General features: G+C 40.8%; 1 protein-coding gene across 11 annotated transcripts in view; it reads right to left on the bottom strand.

The window, feature by feature from the left end:
• The window catches only part of baz2ba (bromodomain adjacent to zinc finger domain, 2Ba), a 163,318-nt gene that overhangs the window by 128,646 nt on the left and 14,455 nt on the right, over positions 1-20,217 (bottom strand). For all 11 annotated transcript variants that reach the window (XM_057836825.1, XM_057836814.1, XM_057836869.1 and 8 more), the window contains one exon: positions 10,959-11,001. The gene's annotated coding sequence lies outside the window, so the exon portion shown is untranslated. The remainder of the gene's footprint in view (positions 1-10,958; positions 11,002-20,217) is intronic.

Here is a 20,217-nt window from a genome sequence, read left to right as displayed (position 1 = left end):
CCATGCTAATACTATTGTGTGTAATGCTGGGCTGTATGGAAAATGAAAAGCCCCTTTATATCGCAATAACAAGATGCCACGTTTAGCTATTTGAGGATAAACTGTATGATTATGGAAGCTTCCCCTTTTACTTTTTACTTGAATTGACGTTAAACTGTCACAAAAGTGAAATACATCAAGTAGTGGTGAAAAAAACACAGTGGGCATACACTACCTTTTGGGGTCTAAGCGACACCAAACTTTTGAACCGTAGTGTACATATTTTTGCACAATTGTAAAAATAACTAATTATCTACTAGTACCTGAGAGTGGTTTATTAATTATATTAATAACTAAGCAAATTGGGTTGTCTGTGTGGCTTACACGCCTTGCTCTGTTTTGCTGTACACTACTATTTCCATTTGTTTTGCATGCATCATTCACCGTACGCATTCGGAGGGGGATTGAGAAGTAGAGTGTGTTCGAGGTGGATTTGACACTGAAATTCCCAACATGAATTACAGTTTGTAAAAAGTTGATGATTGTATTTTGTTAGTAGAAAAATCATTCCAATGTAGTAGTAGCTTTTAAACCGTATTGGCCCGAATATAAGACTGTGTTTTTCGCATTGAAATAAGACTGAAAAAGTAGGGGTCGTCTTATATTCGCAGTCTAAACGTTATACCCATTTACGACGCTAGATAGCGCCAGATATCATTGAAGCGATGTTCTGTCATGACTGAAGACTGCTGTTCACAAACACTCTCCATCCAACCTCACTGAGCTCGAGCCGTTTTGCAAGGAAGAATGGGCAAGAATGTCAGTCTCTCGATGTGCAAAACTGATAGAAACATACCCCAAGCGACTTGCAGCTGTAATTGGAGCAAAAGGTGGCGCTACAAAGTATTAACGCAAGGGGGCCGAATAATATTGCACGCTCCACTTTTCAGTTTTTTATTTGTTAAAAAAGTTTAAATTATCCAATAAATTTTGTTCCACTTCACGATTGTGTCCCACTTGTTGTTGATTCTTGACAAAAAAATTAAATCTCATATCTTTATGTTTGAAGCCTGAAATGTGGCGAAAGGTTGCAAGATTCAAGGGGGCCGAATACTTTTGCAAGGCACTGTATACGCAATCACGGCTGATGAAACTTTCATAAATGCGCTTTTTTTTCCCCCAAGTTTCGTGAGCTTCAGGACACTCGAAAACTCTCATACATCTCCTTGCTAAGTTAAAGGTACCTCAATGTGTGTTTGTGTGGAAATGTAGTTCACGAAACAACAACAACAAAACTATTCACCTTCTCACTGAAACTAGTAAAACTCTTCACACGGCTATTAGAATTTTCCCCCTACTCCTTCAAATGGGTCCGTTAAAAGGAGGACTATTATGCGGTAATGTAGTACGTATTAGGACCAGATAAAAGGAAAAAGAAGGACTACTACAGGGGTTTGCAAACCACGACTCTAGACGGCTCTTTGGCGCTGCCCTAGTGGCTCCCTGGAGCTTTTTCAAAGATTTTTGAAAACGGAAAAAGATGGCGGAGGGAAATATATTTGTTTTTTTAATATGGTTTCTGTAGTAGGACAAACATGACCCAAACATTCGTTCAATTCATTAATATTGTAATTAAGTTAAACTTGAGGTGGAATCGTACAACAGAGTAGTCACGCAGTGCGGCATTCTCTATCGGATCCACTGCAGGGGAAATAAGTATTTAATCATGAAGGCTAATTATGTATTTTTAGCAAAATTAGTCATTTTGATAGTAGTCTAATATAGCTAATATCGATACATACAGCCTGTGTTGCTTTCATTATAAGGCTTATATAAGGCTTAAATTTTTGCGGCTCCAGACATACTGTCAAATATGGCTCTTTCAACATTTTGGGTTGCCGACCCCTGGACTACGAGATGTAAATCGTACTATTGCTACGAGAGAAAAAAAGAGTAATATAGCTGTAATCAGCTAAGCATTTTACGTACATGTACCATAGCGGAGAGCTACGACGTTAGCCTGACTAATGAAATATTTCAAATATATCTTTGTTATGGTTCTTCTTGGGGAAAAAAACGTGAAAAAAACATTCTTGGGGGAAAAAAAACGTGAAAAAACATTTTTTTGCCGTATCATGACATGGTGAGGCTGTCCGACTCCGATGCAGCCTACCAATACAGCTTCAAAAAATCCTAAGGGAAACCCTGAAATGTTTTATTTATGCACCTTAAGTTTTGGTAGTGTGGTGACTTACGACATGCCCGTTTTATAATTTAGAAATATCTAGTGGCAGTTCGTCAATATTGTTGATATAAGTATCGTGTAGTACATTTAGCATAAGCCCACTTATGCCAAATAAATGCCATTCGTGACGATTTTAAAAATTATGTCACTAAGATTTTGCAATATATATCATTGTATCACCAAGTACTAGGGGTTTATGTAACGTGGGTTCATGATAATGTACACGCAAGATGCATGGTGCTGTTGCTTTATGATCCTCTCCGTTTCAAGTTCTTTGCTGCCATCTTGTGGCTTCTATAAGCAATAGACGTCCACTCCATTTAAACTGGGAGCAATTTTCGCTGCTAGCCTCTCCCACTTCAAATGACTGGACGTCTATCGTGTCAAAAAACGGCAGCCTGCAAAATAATTCCAAGCAACTGACCAAGTAATTGCACTTTATTTCCAACCACTGTGCATGTATGAGAGAGCAAGAGTTTTCCAAGACATAGCTGTGTAAGCCCCAATGAAGGCTGAGTGTGTCTGTTAAATCTACACCGTCCTCTATCCCGAGGACAAGCTCGCAGCAGCTTTTTAACAACTCTCGCTCCGAGGCAAGTGCAAAGTACTAAATGTTTAGGCGTTATCTCAACACTTCCTTAATCTAACAGGGAACCAGTTTAAAGGGCACTGGGGAAAAAAAAAGAAAGTGAGAAACAAAGAGCTCAGATTGATGAAATCCTATTCGGATTTAGTGACAGGCAGAGAGGCACACAAATTCTTGCCCTCAGGCTATGAGGTGTAATTTCCCCTTCCACTGTCACAAGAGCAGTGTCGAAAAATTATCTGCAGCTCAGTGACTGACTGGCTTGGAAATGTGTACGTAATGTCTATCCTATCCATCTATCTATAATAGTGCAATTCTGCTCCATTGTAACGCGCAGTAGGATGCGGATGGAAATGCTGGCCCCACAGGACACTCACACATTTAAAGAGCAAAGTTGTGGGGCTGACGCAAGACTATCTCTGTCTCACGTGTCTCTCCCTTACGGCCGCCTGCTGTTTCTGACCTTCGAGATGTTTTTCTCTCTTTCTCCCTCTCCCTTTATTCCCCTCTCATTCACACTCATGCGGTGCACATCCACTCTCACCCCTCGCACGCATACATAGATGCATGCGAACGCACATCTATTCTGCATAGCTCCTAGCAACTCTGTTTTGTCATTAAAAGGCACTGCATTTCAAGCGCAGATCAAGCAGATGGGGCGACGCCAGCACTGCTGCGCCCACCTCAGCTATCGTACTAAGTAGTCCACAGAGCTTAATGTATGCACACAACCTTACTAAGGCAGAAGACAAGCAATCTTAAAAGTGGACGGATGCTACATGCGTGGGTATAGCGGGGCAGGATGCTTTAAACGCAAATTGTCGATGAAACACGTTTTAATTTAAAATCACGAAAAGTTCATGTTTACATACAATATTACAACTTGTCCCTTGATCTTTCATCCATTCATATTTTAGAATGTTTATCCTAACTAGGGTCGCTGGTGAGCTGGAGCATGTACCTGCTAAGTTGAGGTAAAAGACAAATACCTCAGAAAATGTCTACACTAGCACTGTCCACACTTCGTTTAAGGTGCGTTTAAGGCCGCCGTGCTTCTGCAAGGTACTCCTGCATTTGGGCAAACTACGCATGTGTAGAAAGATTTGTTACGTCATCGCCTGCCCGGTTTACCTCTGAAACGGAAACTCATTCCTACCCCGCGGCAAATTTCGAAATTACTACACCTTCTAGACCACAGGTGTCAAACCGATTCCAGAAAGGGCCTAGTGGGTGCTGGATTTTGTTCCAACCGATAACGCGCAGAGAGTTTAACCAATGAACTTCCTGCTGGAACAAGCAGCACCTGACAAAGTTTAACTGATTATATATGTAAAAGATCTAATTGGTGAAAATGTGTCCTCTTCATTGGTTGGAAAGCAAACCTGCGCCCACTAGGCCCTTTCTGGAATCGGTTTGACACCTGTGTTCTAGACTGTCATTATTGTGTGATCACTGTTTTTTTCATGATCGCAATTAAACACATCACACAAGAGTGAGAGTGGAAGGGAGAGCACGCTCCGCTTTTACGAGCAGGCGCCGTGTTGTGATTGAAATATATATATAAAACAATGGAAGCCTGACATTAGTTGGGATGTTACAATCAATGCTCAGTTGCGCTCTCACCACTTGAAAAAATAAATAGAAGCATATGGTGTGGCGCCGAGTATATTTCCTGGAAGCAGCAACCAGGACTGCTTGTGCATAAATGTGGCGATCCTGGAAGTGGCAACAGTTTTGACAGGCAGAAATGTCTGGGGGGAAAAAACTCATCGCATACCTCTTTGACTGGGGGTACTAAGCAGGTAACTTTTCTGGGTTTAATTTTCCTCTACGCATTTTTATATACAGTAATCATGTTCGGTCGGCATTGAGGTGGGAGGGGCAAGCCCAGCAGCTGGCTGATCGTACACAACTCGGGAGACGAGCTCTGTAAAAAACGCTCATCTCCACCTCAACCGCGTTGGGAGGACCCCAAATGGGCACTGAATTGAAGCATATTATTGAGACGTAGTTTGAAGGTTCAAGAAAAATGTGTGCAGACGAAAACAGGAGCAAGAATGCCACGTCGTGATCGTCCACCTCCATTGTTTATGATGCTGTCATGCTGCACTAAAAACAGCGACGGCAAGACGTCCCTTTTCTGAGTATCTGAATGTTGTACGGAGACAGCAGTCCCTATTAGGCGGCGGCTAACATTACCCGCCTACATTATCCGTCTAACAACTAATCCGGATAATAGGCATACTAGTGTAGCCGACATGCCGTATAGTCCAAGTAATTGCACGTTTAAGGCCATTATCCTTCCTAGTGTAGATATAGCCTTGGACTGCTTGCTAGCCAAACACTGTAATGATTAGTCGACAACCAATCAATTATCAAATCATCCACAACTATTTTGACAAGGGATTGTCAAAACGCCAAGTTCCCACCTCAGGGCAGGATATCCATTTAAGATTTTTAATTCAAAATTTTTTGTGTGGCCGTTTATTTTGCAGTTTAAACGTGATGCGGCCGTGAAGAGGCAAACATGCGTACTGTGACAACAGATGTTTACGCTCCACCATCTCGTTTGTGGCAATTTTGAGAATTCTACACTACTGGAGGCAAAGTTTTTAACACCTGATAGCTTCATGTGCTGCATCAAAAAGGAAAAGATATTTTCTAAGCCTTCGTTAGCATCTGTCGATGATTTTCACCTGTTGATGACGTGTAGGTCGCACGCATTCGGATTGTGTTCATACATAATACGAATGAGCCCCGGTTGGACTTGGATATGGAAAAAATCTGATTTGGACCGTTTACACAACCATCCACTCTCACTTTCACTTCTAGGGGCAATTTGGAGTCTTCAATCCACCTCAACCTAATGTCTTTTTGGCATAAATACAAGAAGAAACCTATGTAGTCTACCTGCAGAAGCACTTTTTTTAACCAGTCACGTTTAAAAAAACAAAAACAAAAAAAAACATTTATTGACATAAGATGCCATTTCATTTACTCACCCTATGCTGATTTGCACCGGCTCAATTCTCCTGATAAAGAACCAAAACAAGAGCAATCTGAACTAATCTGACCTCGACACAGAGCATAAAGTGGAGCACACTACTGTGATTCATAATTCTGAATGAGAAGAAATGATGTTACTATTTACTTTTTCTTTGTTACTGTCCAATTTGGTCAATGTATACATTCTCATACACCATCAAATGTAATTGGATCCCAATGTTGGACATGCAAATAGTCATTGTCTGTCATTGGAAGATGACAAGTTACCAAAAGTATCTTAACTTACTAGCTGCTATTCGTTCATTCGCTGCAACTCTCCCAGTTCAAATGGATTGGATGCATATCGCTGTCAATGGCAGCCGATCACCTAAATCAGGTCACTCGTGTCTCCTGTATGAGCTTTCTTAAGCCTGAGTTATACTCCCGCGTTGCGGTGACGGCGTAGCGACTACGGCGTCATTCGACATTCGATAGTTCTGCGGTGAGGGGACGCGTTGCTCTGTAATTCACCGCCAAGCCACTAGAGGGACGTGGCGTTATGTTTGTACGGTTTTGGGGCATGCTTGTTTACTTCCGCTAGTCGGAGAAAAATAAACAATGCAAGATGGAACTCTTGAAAGTAAATATTCTGCTCATCAACACTGAATAAATATGGAACATACAAATATTGACGGGCAGGCGACGCAGAAGACGGTTTCGAGGCGGTCTGGCCGACTTTTGATGCCGCACAGAGAGTTTTAGACTCGGGTGGAGAGAGCTAGCTGTGGCGGCTAGCTTCAAACTGGCGTCGAGCACTGCGTTCAAGGTCTGCAAAGCCCTCCAGCCTGATTTGTTTGCCGTATCCTACAACCAGCCAGTGGGAAGCCATAGCAGATTTCTGGCGTCTAGGGAACTTCCCAAACTGCGTTGGGAGGCTTGATTTTAAGGTTATCATAAAAAGCACCGAGGCACTCTCAATCAGTGATGATGTTTTGTGTGTGTGAACTGTCTGTTATTGAAAATTAAAGATCAAAACAACTCTTTTGACACCAAATCTGTACTTTATTCTTCATATACTTGAAACATATGTACACAGTAAATGATGAAGTGCACCAACCAAAAATACGACATAAAGTGATAAAAAGTTGGCAGTTTTTGGCCGACTGTGTCACCGCTTCGTGTGGCCACTCGATTCCGACCACTCACGTCTCCGTGGTTCTTCCATTTATTTATTTTTTCGATCGCCGACCTTGCCATTTGGCAGTCACAATAATAATTTATTGACGAGACTTGCTCTTCGATGATACTCCCGTCGGCTTGGTGCATTTTTGCGTGTAGAAAATAATGTTTGATTCTATTCTACAATGGCGGTGTTTTCGCCCGTAAACAACAGTCTGAGCGGACCAATCACAGTCCGTTTTCGCTACGTCTACGCGTCTACGCGACGCGAAGGTTAGAAAAATCGAGAGGTGCGCGTCAGGCTACGGCGTAGGGTCGTAACTCGATTCTTCCTTGACGGCGTAGGTCTGACGCGGAAGTATAACTCGGCCTTTAATCTGCTCAATGTGTTAAGTGACCTATTGTGAATTGGAGCTAGTATATAAATAGAATTGTAATGACAAGTAAGTCAAGGTCTGAGGAAAAACAGACAGCTGGACCGATTTCCCCCTTTTGTACGGTGCGCATAAATAAAGAGCACCTCGAAAAGCAAGCAAGAAACAGCTCTACATCACATCCCCCACTCCAGTAAATGATTCCCCCCGAGGCTGAGGACTCATCAATACTCATCACAAATGATACAAGCAGCATGCGGCAACATAATGCATCATTTACAGGCAGAGATGGCGCAGCAACCTGACAGAATCAGGTCCGGGAACGCACAAGGCTAAGTATTTCCATTCGCTTGCCATTCTAAGGAATAAAAAGACACTCGCAGGCCATCGGGTCAGGTAGGAAAGGAAAGTGCAAGTCATTGTGTGCGTGTGCAACGACAAACTGCCACCTTGGTGTGAAGTGAAGCCTGGAGGACGCAGCCGCGCCCCTGACAACAGATAGCACTCACACAGCGACGCACACAGAAAAGAGAGCAAAGAGGAAGGGCGAGCGGGAGATTAACGCCGCACGTAGCGCCGCACATAAACAACTGCACGCAATCCTGCATCCCCGGAAGCCCCTGTAGGGCACAGTTAACAACCATTTACATTCTGTGCTCGCTCAGAGCAGATAACAAACTAAGGATGCTTATTAGCCGCGTATGTTTCGTACAAATATTCACATTTGAATGGGGGGAAATCTAATTAAATGTTGGATTCACTGAATGAACCCCGAATTTGTAATGTAATCATAACAACCTCTTTTCAAGGGTCTCTTGTTAAATTTAATTTGACGAGGGGGAAAAAAACTGCTATTTTGCCGAATGAATTAGAATCAAATGAGGTCTGTAACTGGCAGGAGCAGCGTGGATGTTGAGGGGTGCTTACAAAATAAAATAAAAATGAAAGTAAACTAAACTGGGACAATGAATAGCTAGAATGCCACAAACAATTATTCTGATGGTCGGCCAACCACCTATTTTTACGATTGCTCGACTCATACGCCTAGTCACATTTTAACTGTAAATGTGCATTGGATTGTATGCACTACAAAAACTAACATCTGGAGAATTCCAGTCAATTGATCATGGCAACCCTTGTACAGTGGTGCCCTAGGACTTCCTCTCTTTTGGGCGATGTCTTTGATTTGACTTATGAACAAACTAAGCCTGAACGATATATCGTTTAAACATCGCCATCGCGATGTGTGCGTGGGCAATAGTCCCATCGCAAGGACGTGCGATAGTTTTTATTTATTTTAATCCACATACGCCCTGCTTTCTGCTCTGCGCAGAGCCTCACACGCTCTTTGAACCTCACAGTCACTGCAGCACTTGCTTATTAAAGTTAACGATGCTGGTATCTTTGATCTTGCCAAAGAAGCGGACATCACAGCGCAGCAGCTGTCAATCATCGTTGAACTTGTTAAACAGTTTCTGCAAGGAAACCGCGTTGGAATGAATGTGTGTGTGTGTGGAGACGTTTGAGACATATAAATTAAATGCCAGAAGTGATCATGAGGAGTTTGCGATTTCTACATGTCCACTAAGAGTCACAGCTAAGGTAGATAAACAAAAGTATTTAATAAAGCCAAGTATTTTTCTACTACAGTACTTTATTCTTGTTCAAAAATAATTTGGTTGGACAGTCATGTTTAAAACTGATGATCATAATTATTACATTTGAAGTGCTTAAAACCATTTATTAATATTAGGGCTGTCAAAATTATCGCGTTAACGGCCGGTAATTAATTTTTTAAATTAATCACGTTAAAATATTTGGCGCAATTAACGCACATGTCCCGCTCAGAAAGTATTCTGCCTTTTGGTAAGTTTTACAGCAAGGCTTTTTCGTGCTGTCCAACAGCGAACTCTTGTGGTCGCTTTGCGACATGGTTTATTGTTTTCAGTCCAGTTCAATATGGCTGCACGACGTCTCGGGCTGATAATGTTGTGCTTATATGATCCTTGGACAAGATTTGTCCGTATGTATGGTTGTTGTAAAGAATGTACATATTATGTTAGTGAGCGAAATGTTATATTTTTTGTATGAGACGCTTTTTGTTTATGTTTAGTGAACCTGTATAGCGTGCTAAGCTAACGTTGTTGCTAATGCAATGCTTGTGTACTTTTTTTTTGTAGTTTTACGACGGTCTAAAGAGGACATTGGTTTGAGGCCATTTTATTAATAAATCAGATGAAAAAGGAAGAAGTCTAATTATTAAGGCGTCGTTCACCAACTGTCTAGCTTTGGAAAAAGTAGACGCTTCGGAGTGAGGACAGCATAGACAGATTTAAATGACAGTAGAGTGAAATGCCCACTACAGTCCTTATGTACCGTATGTTGAATGTATATATCCATCTTGTGTCTTATCTTTCCATTCCAACAATTTATTTTACAGAATATAGATATAATTTACAGAAAAATATGGCATATTTTATAGATGGTTTGAATTGCGATTAATTACGATTAATTACGATTAATTAATTTTTAAGCTGTAATTAACTCGATTAAAAATTTTAATCGTTTGACAGCCCTAATTAATATATATATACATTATATATATTTTTTAAAATCATACTTTGGGGAAAAAGTGAGAAAAAAACATGCCTAATACGTATCTCTTTCCAATGCTAAATCTGAATAAATACATTGAGCACACACACAAAAAAATAAATATTTGGGGGGCGGGGTGCTTTTTTTTTTTTAATATCGCAATATAATATCGCAAACCCCCCAAAAAATCGCAGCAATAGTTTTTTCCAATATCGTTCAGGCCTAGAACAAACCCTTCTGTATTATCCTGCCTTCATTTGGCAAAGACACACACTCTAGAAAGAACAGCCCAATCTATCAAGTTGAAACTAAAAAGTGACCAAATTATGTTTTCGTAATGATTTGCTTAATTATTTGATAGATATGAGGTGAAAGTTACCAATTTCATGCAATGCAAAATCGATTCATTGGACAACGACATGATTTGGGGGGGGTCAATTTTGTTGCTAAAACATCTAAATAAAAAACACTCTTGTTACCAAAATGACATCTTAATGACAATATTGATCTATTCTTTGCATTTTCATCAATTTGATTGGATCGTTGCTTAACTAACCATGTATTGTTACACCCCTAAAAATAGCTCCTTTATTTGAGGATTAGTTGACAGTTTTAATCATTGCAGGCCAAATATACAATAAACCCATAACACTTGCGAGGTTAAATTTGAATCTTCGCGTGCTATACTGCCCCCATGGGGCTAATGCGCACAATCCAGAAGGAGTAGCACAATCAAGTCAAGTTGATGCATAGTGTAGCAAAATTGTGTTTTTACAGTGAAGTGAAGCATCTTAATAGATTAGATTTTTTTTCCCCATGAGCTCATTCACTGCCACTGACGGGGGTGCCAGCCCTCCCAGTCAAAATGGATGGGATGCCTATCCTTGTCAATAGCAGCCAATGAGTTGAATAACAATTTCGTTCATTCATCTCATATCTCAAAGCAGCACCATCCGAACACTCCCACATCACCTTCCATCCATCCATTCCAGCGTGTGAAGGCGAACATACTCACTGTTTGAGGTGTCTTCAGCTCTTTGTCATAACTGCTGTAACACCTGGGGAAGAACAGAAACAAAACACTGCTGAGGTTCCGCGTCTGAGTCACAGGAATAAAACGTGTTTACGCACCGCTTTGATTTCTGCCGCAAATGAAATGGATACTTTTTCATGTTTGGCGGGTGAATGCTTTCCCTATTGGATTTCAGGAAGGGATGAGGCCCCAAAAAGTACTTTCACATCAAAGTTTCAGTTTTTTTTTTTAATTCGTATTCATAGCATACATGAAGATCAAAAAAAGGGGGGAAATTGTGATGTCTGCGTACAAGATCCATGTGTACACACAGTTTCTCCCTGAGCCATTTCTTGCAAAACCAGTTTGTTCGAATTGGATCTACAGAGCTTTGAGTGCGAGGATATTTTCCCCAAACACAAGACAGTTCTTGTAGAGAACCAAGCCCTCCCTGTGTTCTCACGCCCATCTCTCATGCATTGTCTCAGAGGCCCTCCTGTGCTCTCTAAACTAAGCAGCTCAACACAACAGATGCCGCTCTGCCGCGCATATGACACGACACACATACAGACTGTGCATGATTTTTTTTTTTATATCTTACGGCTCATGTTGAATTTTTCTTTGACGGTAAAATGTAGACAGTCTGCTACTAAACATTTTCAGCTCACAGGCCCGACTCCGGTGAAGCTAGCAGACGGTGTCGAGAACGTGAGTCACCGACGAGGTTTTGCTGACAACAAACACGTCCATCTGGTCAGCAGCTTCGGATCAAACGGTAACTTTCATCGCAGAGAATTCACTGCTATCATGAAACAGTGTGGTTTCCAGTTTGACAAAAGGAGCTAGAGCAGTGACAGGCCTATCATATTGTACAGAAATGAACAGGACTGCCGGTGTCGATAGGAATCAAACTCCGACAAACACGCGCGTGGACAACAGCGCACTTTGATAAGTCGTCGCAGCCGTAATGATAACAGAGCGCCAGGTAGACTGAATTCATCTCCTGCCTTTTCATAAAGACCTATTAGTGAATGATTAAAGGATTTCTGCTCATCGGAGCTCGCAGAGGAAAACCATTTGCCAGGTGAATCACTCCGGATAAGGGGGACGACGCTGTCTGCTGTCATTTTCCTCTGTGGAAATCAGCCTGTTCATTTATTAACCTCATTTCATAGTACGATCTTTAGCTGTTTGCCCTCAGAGTGACATTACATGATAGACATTTAATCATGTTTGTTACTAGTAAACGGACAATCCATTTGAATTGGAAGGACTGGACTGTTTATTTGCTGCCAACCCTTCCACTTCAAATGGATTGGATGTCTATCGCAGTCAATGGGAGCCAATGAGTTACCAAGGAAAACGGAAAAATTCTGTATTAGTATCAAGAGTAGCGCAAAATCAAATTCACCACATGACAACAAATTTCCGGTGACCTGTATCAATACGTTGATATTTTTGACGACCCTATTAGCAATCTGCTAAACCAGAGGTGCCCAAACTGCAGCCCACTGCCCAGTTTTTATTGGCCTGCAGCCAATTAGGCAAATATTACTAAATATGGCGCGCACAAGAGGCTTAAATTCAGCCTACACTCTGTTGGACTTCTCAACTTTCACACTAGATGGAGCTGGACACTTAAAAAGTGCCTCTATATTACCGTATTTTTCGGACTACAAGTCGCACCGGAGTATAAGTCGCATTTCGGGGGGAAATTTACTCGATAAAATCCAACACATAGAACAGACATGTCATCTTGAAAGGCAATTTAATATAAAAATACAATAGAGAACAACATGCTGAATAAGTGTACAGTGTACAGTGCATGAACAACGAAATGCGAATATACTGTCCTCACCAGCACGCTACGGGTCGGTCCTGGCTATTCAGCGGGCTAAACTCCCAAATGATGATGGTGGACGTCCGTATAATTTGCTGAATCAATTTCGTCCTCGATACCAAACAGGTTCGCATCGACGTAAATAAATGATAATTAGGTGCTTTTAGAGCAATGACATGACACAAACGGTTAGCATGCGTTCGCTAGCATTAGCGCATCGTTCAAACCACACAACTGGCTCCAAGTGTCCGATCGCGGGTGGAAAACACGCAACAACAACAGAAAAGATGATACACACAGGCGTTGCCTCTGTAGAGATATTTTACAAGCATAAACAATGAACATAGGTTCGCAGCCGTGTCTCTCTCTCGCTAACTCGCCCACTCAGTCAGAGCTACGTAGCTGTCGGTCTTCTTCTGGCGTGTGAGCGCTCTCCTTTACGTAAACAACTGCAAGTGCTCCCCCACGAGGGCGTGAAAGCGCCACAAACTAAAAGCATGCATTTCAATATAAACAATAATACTATTGAACACACATTGCCGAAGGCAGAACGCGAACGTGGCCATAGCTATTAAGTTATTCAGATAACTATAGCATAAAGAACATGCTAACAAGTTTACCAAACCTTCAGTGTCACTCCAAAACACCAAAATAACATGTGAAATGATATCATAATGTGTTAATAATTTCACACATAAGTCGCTCCTGAATATAAGTCACACCCCCAGCCAAACTATGAAAAAAATCTGCGACTTATAGTCCGAAAAATACGGTAGTTCAGGGGCCAAAACTTAATGAAATCAGTCTAAAAAAATTGTAAAATTGTAGTATTTTGTTTTATATGAAATTATAGGAAAAAATAATCCAATGTGATAATTGAACCATCATGGTTGTGATATACTTGACTTTTTTTGCTTTTACTGGATATTTTCTCTTTGTTTTTCAAAGCTAGTTTCAGTAGTGTTAGTGGTCGTTCCATTGCTGCCAGTCGCCCAGTCAAAATGGATTAGACGTCTATCACTGTCAATGGCAGCCAATGAGTTAATACCGAGAAATTAGGACATTTTAAAAACACTATTTTTTGCCTGATTATGATCCTCAAGTAGAAGGATTTCATTTGCATCCTGATTTTTAATTTTTTTTTAAACTGCCATCAGAGAAAAAAAGTTGGGACATCCCTGCGCTAAACTATAGTCAGACAGCATTTCCAACATGGTTGATCATTTTAAAATGTCAGGACTGATCAACGAAATCAACCCAAAGTTTTCACAATCTAAGATCTCAACCATAAAATTAGCCAGACCTAATTGAATGTCTATTGTACAGTAAGAAGATCATTTACTACCAGTTATTCTCCGTGATTTCGGAGTGAATCATAATATTGAACTCATTAGTACACTATTTCATTTCTAAATAATGTATTAAAATCTCTACTAATCACAACGGTGTTTACCATGAAATAATTGGACAATTATACAATGCATAATTGAACAATGGCTCCGAATCAACATGTTATCACAGATGCAAATGATGTTCACCTTTTCATTAACTTGGGGGAATAATGTCATCATGTTTCTGGAAGTCAGACAACACTGTTAACAGTGGAAAAATATTCTGGGTAACCAAGCAAATGTCATTATTCTAATAACGCCGAGCTATCTTGTGACCACATTTGATAAATTGCTCGTTAAAGTCTGACAGAAAAAGCCGGGAACTTGCTCGAGGCCTCTTTACTGTTGGTATTTTTAAGAACAAAACAAGTGCAGTCGCACAAACACACAGAAATGAGATTGACCTGACTTTTGAATATTTGATGCTTTGTTAGAATAAGAGCAGTAGACACCGTTGAGGTGTTTGTCTCTCAGCAAAACTTGGCCGTAGACCTTTCCCCAAAGCCCCGAGAACAAAACAGGCAAGTCTTGACAGTCTCGTCCGCCGCACAGTCGTCACACAATCAGTTGCAGGAAACCAATCCCTAAATAGCTGTGATTCATCTCTTCATCACAAACAATGTCAGTACACAGTGCACAAAGAGGCTCTCTCTTCCTCCGTGTCTTGCCCTATCTGTCTCAACCCCTTCCCCCCTAGTGTGGTTTCTCATGCTGCTTGAAAATAAGTGCTTCTCCCAGCTTTCTTTGCCTTGTGATTTACTGGCAGTGTTTAACTGCGGGGCAGCATCTTTTATCGTTACATGATCTGCGGCTGAAAGCTGACAAAATGGAATCCGCGCGAGGACTTTTGTGCAGGAGAAAGTGTGCGTTGGGGGCAAAGTAGGGAGCTGGTGGAGCAATAAAGAACCTGTTCAGTGTTGGAAACGTTTGTCTACATGCTAGTCAAATCCTCCAAGCAGCCTCCCTGTGTATGCCTTCCAATATGTGTGCTTTTTTTTTTTTCATTCCACTAAATGGTTTCTTCCTTGACGAGATGGAGAGAGCGGCGTCCCGGGGGAGCCCACGCACGGAGCAAAGCGCTTTGGGACGGGCAAAAAGCTCCGAACAATTCTGCAATCCATTTGCGGGAAGATAGAATGTATAAGAAATGCCAAGCGTGTGCGTCTGCGTGTGTACTTGGCTGTGTACACACGCGTGTTTTTGTGCTGCCGTCATCACTCCTCACGCTTTGTGGCAGAGAGCCCATTGCAGAAATGCGCTTCCTCGTACGACACAAAAGTCATTCGTATGCACTCAAGCTGTCCTACTTGGTGACAGTCCACCGTTTGGGTTGGCCCAATGATGGCAGCAGTTATGCGAACAGATCGTCAGGCTCGCGCAAGCCTACACAACAGCTTCAGTGTATCGTTACAAATTTTATGATCCATCAACATGACGTGTGAAGGTCAGAGTAGCCGTGACCAACACAGCTGTCACATCTCCCGCCTTGACGCGCTTCCAAAACACTCGGCCCAAAAGAAACTTACCCTACCAGAGTCTACAAGTGCTCAGGGTCGACAGAATAAATCTAAAAAGAGGACAGCGGCACGACTGGACCTCTTCACAGATGCGATATGCCGCTTTTAAATAGAGTAACGCTTAATCGACTGATTAACTGCACATTACAATGAGATCTGATTCAAGAGGTCTATCAAGTATTCTGCCTATTCAAAGAAAAACATTCAGTTTTCATTCACAGTGATAGAGAGGTACTAATTCACCAATGTTATTGCTGTAGGACTTTACTGTATCGCTTAGATCCCTATTGATTTAAGACTTGCAAAGACATTTTCAAACCCACTTGGAACAGATTTTAATGACAATCCCTTGATAAATTTCAATGGCACAAAAGCAGTAACTCCTAAAATGTAAAAAAAATGAAAGTCTTAAAACATAATTTCACACAATCCAGCACAATTTTAATCTAAGGAATGTTAAGACCTTCATCAAGATTAGTTAATTTAGTACTTTTTAAGAGCCCGCAGAGACCCTGTATATATGGTAACCAAAATATTGGACCTAGGTGTCCGTATGATACAGTTAGGCCTGGGGATTTAACAATTGAAAAAAATAAAGTTGCGTTGCATATTTTTTTTGTCCATAAAACTTACATAGTACACACCAAAGAGAGTCACTTTTCTTTTTTCCCCACATAGCACACGCACATGATTGTTTTATTGCTGCATTGGCACACGCATTCAGACAAGAGGATCATCAGGATCCAAGTGCTCCTGAACATTGCAAAGTGAGAAAATCGGCATGACTTTGTCTTTGTTTCTTTTTAAAATTATGGCTTGTAGTTTGGGACTGACAACGCAAAAATGGGGAGGGAAAAAAATAGATTAATGCACTTTAAATCCACTATTTATTTATAAACTCAAACATTTTAGTAATTTCCTAACTTTTTGTTCTTATTGTCTCCTTTAACATGTTTTTGTTGGAAAAAAAAAAAATTCCAGATTGTATTTTTAGGCCGTATGCTCCAGCCATAGATGTAGTATAATCATTTGCCACTGGTTACCACAATAATAAAAATTTATTGATCCCTCTCTGACAGTGTCAGTCAAGGTAACAGCCAACTAATTCAGGTTTTGAAATGAAAATTGTATCGGTGCAACACTAATTGTTTGGCTGGTCAATAAATGGTGGCTACAGAAAGTTTACACATCCCTGTTCAAACACACAGTAGATGAAATAATCGCTGCCAACCTTCCCATTTCAAATAGATGGGACATAAATCGCGGTCAATGGCTCTAAAACATCTACCGTAATTTCCCGAATATAAGGCGCACCCGTGTATAAAGCGCACCCCAAATTTACTTGTAAAATCTAGGGAAACTTATTGTACCCGTGTATAACGCGCACCCTAGTTTTAGCACCAATAAATAGAAGAATACAAGAAAACAGAGCTCGTGTACAGATACAGAAATGTCATTTTTCTGACTGGTGAAACACAACATAAGCATATCACATTGGTAGTTCAAAACATTACCGTAAACTGACAGTATGTACGGTAATAATATGATCTGATAACTTCTTGAACTTACCAGAATCCAGGAGAAAACAAAACAGATGTGCCTTTTCTCTTTAAGGCTGCTGTATAACTTGCTCGTTTCATCATGATGAATAAATGTTTCCTCCATGGATTGATACGGTAAAATGAAAGTGAGAACCTAAGTCGGAAATCCGAGAGAGCTCATCGCTGTCGACACGACAGTAACAATATGAGCTATTGTTAATTGGGTTTGAGTTTCCCGAGGGACAGATATAGTTGACGGACACAGGAAGTTTGTGTTGTTACGTTTGTTATGGTCCGAGTTGCAGAGCTGCAATAAACGTTGACTCAAATGAGTTCAAGAAACTAAATTCTGTGCTTTATGAAGAGTGAAAAAAGCAGACTTTAACAAAGACGAAATCATTCGGCCGATCAGAGTGAAGTATTATCGAAACAAAATGGTGACGTCACATACCGTAATGGTCGGCAACGGATCGCCGCATATGTTTCTTCAACACAACATGGCCGTGTCAATAGAAAAAAAATCGGTTTACATATATATACATATATTTCTGTTTCCATCCATGTACCCGTTTATAATGCGCACCATGATTTTACAAGTTGATTTTGGGGGGGGGGGGGGGGGGAGTGCGTGATATTCGGGAAATTACGGTAATTCCCTATCAGTTCAGCACAAAAAACAGCAAGCTCTGTGGCATGAGGAGTAAAGGTTATATGGCTGGGAAGAAAACATGTGGATCCACTTTTATTTCTGCATCTCACCGGGTGTGTGTGCATTTCTATTAAATGGATCTACTGTCTCCTTGATCAACGGAGTCAATAAAGGGCCAGTCCTGTCAACCCCTCAGGGTTAAGTGCGCGTCCACATCTGCGCCTGAGCTCGTGCATGCGGGATGGATCGTCAAGTACTGTGACAGGTGAGTGATTGAGTGCTTTCATTTCCCTGCAGCTACAAGACGACGTTGGCTCATAAACACAGCAGTCTTTGCACACACTTGATGGACGGAGGGAGGAAGAGAGCGAGAGTGAGCGAGCTGTTGTTTCCTAAAGGATGCTGCTGCTGCCTGCGTGCTTAAATTAGCTCTAAATGTTTGGATTACACACGGGAGCTCTCACAGAGGATTTAGCAACCGTCGCTTGGAGTTTGGGGGATGTGTCACTGTTTCCATCTGTGTGTTGTGTTGGGAACGAGACCGTTACACAGAAAAAATGTTCCCCAACTCTTGTTAAATTGAGCACGTGTTGAATCTATATGACAGAATTGTGGAAGTACAACCACAAAATAGCGCCATGTGTCCTACTCACATTCCACTTTTCTTCAGTTAGTGGGGGAGGATAGGATATGTGACCAGACGCAAAGACAAGAGAGAAAGGAGGAGAAGGGGAATGAGGGAGGTCAGTGCCCCCAGTCTCAGATAAAGGCCTCTCCCTCCCTTCTTCCACCTCGGCTTTCCAAGCCCCTGCCAGGATCGAGACGCGTCTCACGTTACAGCTGTCTCTCAGTGTCATCGTTCAGAAGGCGAGAGCACAAGCGAGGGACTGAGAGAAAAGGGGGGAAGCCAGCACAATGCCACAAGCGAGGATGAGGCGGGATGGTTTTTTTTCCCCCCATAAGAAAAACAACGGCGGCAGGTTCAACTGGATGCGGAAAGGCTGGTGGTTTGCCTGCCTCGTCTTGTTTTTTTAATGATAATGTTAATGCGCTGTAATGTTCTCCGCAAGGTTGGGTTGTCACTAATAATACATTGCGTTTTGACCTTTTCCGCTCGTATTATGTGGAAATGCGAACGCGGCTAATGGCTAGGACTACCACAAATTAAGATTTTTGATAGTCGATTAACTACTGATTATTTTTGCGATGAGTCAATTGTCGTTTCTTTTATAAAACACTTGTTATTCAAATGGTATATTACGCTGGATTTAACATTTTGTTTGGACAGCCAAAAATTATGCAGAAAAAAATTGGAATAGGAATACTGCTGTCACTGTAACTCAAAGCAAAAGCAGATGCTTTCAGTAGTTCATTTTGAGTCAATAAAAATGGATTCATCTGGGAGGGGGAAAAAAAATCTGAAAATAATTACAAATTTCTTTTTAATACAAAAAAAAATGTTTGTTTTTTTGTTTTGATCAAAATGTTTATAATATTTTTATTTTAAAAAAAGATTTGAAAAATTTAAATGTAAACAAGAATATTTGAATAAAATGCATAATAAAAATAAAACATTAGTTACCATTTCCAGGAAAGGACCATATTTAGCCAGTGTCTCAAAATGATCAATTAGGGATGTCCCCGATCTGATCATGTGATCAGAAATTGGGCCTATCGGGCCATTTTTCAGAGGATCAGAATCTGATGAAAAGGATCGGGTTTTCAATTTTAAAAAATTAAGGGCTAAAACGTAAAAAAATAATCCAGAAATTTAATGGCATTGCCAAAAGAAACAAAATATATGGCAGAAAACACGGACAAGATTGAAAAAGCAGTTTCTGCTCTTGCACTCCTCTTTAAAAGAAACTGCTGTATTTTAAGCCAAAACAACTGTTGTGTTTGATAGAACAATATGTCTATATGCTGCCATAGCGGATTCATGGCGCATTAAGCCCCCAAACTATTTTTAATTTGTCCGTTTTACCCTGAAAAACCACATTTACAGACGTCGCGCAACCGCTTTTGTTTCAACCCAGCCAGAAAACGAAGGTAATTAATTACATTTACAATTCAAAATGTCTGTTACTTTTAGCTTAGAATCATTATTGATGTCTAATATTTCATTTAAAAAAAAAAAAAATTAAGAATTATTCACTCGCATATTTTAAACTTTTAAACAAATTACGTCACAATGGAAAATTTGGCGTCTGTAAAAAAGTCACGGATATCTACCTCATAACTATCACTTGATTATATATTTTTTTTTTTATGTCGCATTTTCCCCGATATGTTGGATGATAAATAATCAATCCAAACAAAGAAAA

Source organism: Corythoichthys intestinalis, chromosome 1 (genome assembly GCF_030265065.1).
Source record: "Corythoichthys intestinalis isolate RoL2023-P3 chromosome 1, ASM3026506v1, whole genome shotgun sequence".
Lineage (NCBI taxonomy): Eukaryota > Metazoa > Chordata > Actinopteri > Syngnathiformes > Syngnathidae > Corythoichthys > Corythoichthys intestinalis.
Note: the sequence above shows the minus strand (reverse complement) of the source record. Positions and strands in the feature narration are given on the sequence as shown.